Below are 1,172 nucleotides of genomic sequence, written 5' to 3'. Positions count from 1 at the left end.
GTAAGTAGAAATTCTTTATCTTTTTTGTACTAATTTTATACAGATGTCATTTGAGTTTGCCATTGGTTTTGAGTAAAAGCAAGGGAAGAGAAACAAAAAGCAGGGGAAAAGAAACAAACATCACACCAGCTGGACACAATATGTATTCACAGTGGAGTAGTATTACTCTTGGTCTCTGAGAACTAGTGAATACTGTGATAAAAAAGAAAATTGAAAAGACATGAATACAGTCAGTGTGAATAGTAGCTTTTGTAAGTGACTCAGTCATGGATGAGCCCTTTGAAAATCTCAGTTTTTAAAAGTTTTGCTGAACTTTCAAAATGAGCTTCTGAAACACCATAAAAATTGTGCCCTTATATTGTACCAGCTATCATTAGCTAGAAAGGGAGGTGCTTGGCTACCCAAGAAAATCTTCATTTACTGTGATCAGTGACACAGAAACTCCCACCCTCTCCTACCCATGTGCTGAGTTTGTGAGCACACACACAGTTTTGGGAAGTTTGATTTAGAAATCCCATTTTGAAAACATGAGGTCTCCTTATTTCAACAAAAACAGCGCAAAATGTTACAAAAGGTAAGATCTTTGCGTTGTCTAGGAGTAGGACAACTATGTATTAATAAGTGGGATTTTTTAAGAACAGCTGAAATATCTCCATAGTATCTTGTAACAAAGTCTTAATTTTGTTGTCATATACTTATGTGTGCTGTCTTTGAATACACACTGCTAGGTCTTGTTTTGACAGTTTGTCCTCTTGTCTAAGCCATTGGGTAGAAATCTTAGTTTGCCCTAAATCCTTTTCTTCCTGTGATTAGAAATTTGTGAAGAAAGAAAGCATTTTGTAACTGTATAAGCATATTACGTAGATGGTTGCTGGCGTTAAGAGGGAAGGAATTTGCCAAAGGGAGGGTGAATTCTGTATCAGAAGTTACTTTTCTTAGGAGGCAGGAAGAGTTTGGTGAAGAACTTCTTAGGTCAGTATCTTTGCAAAAAAGCCCATTGGGTGGGGTTTTTTCTAGTTTATTCATTATGCCATACACAGGGACTATAAAATGTCAGATAATTCAAGTGTACAATTTTTTTAAAAAGTAAATCTAAATGTGTACACAGTTACTTACTTAGAATCATAGAACCATAAATGTCGGAAAGGACCTTAAGATCATGAAGTCCAACC

This window comes from Apaloderma vittatum, unplaced genomic scaffold, assembly GCF_000703405.1.
Source record: "Apaloderma vittatum isolate BGI_N311 unplaced genomic scaffold, ASM70340v1 scaffold22823, whole genome shotgun sequence".
In the NCBI taxonomy this organism is placed as follows: domain Eukaryota; kingdom Metazoa; phylum Chordata; class Aves; order Trogoniformes; family Trogonidae; genus Apaloderma; species Apaloderma vittatum.
This window is presented reverse-complemented; position numbering follows the sequence as displayed.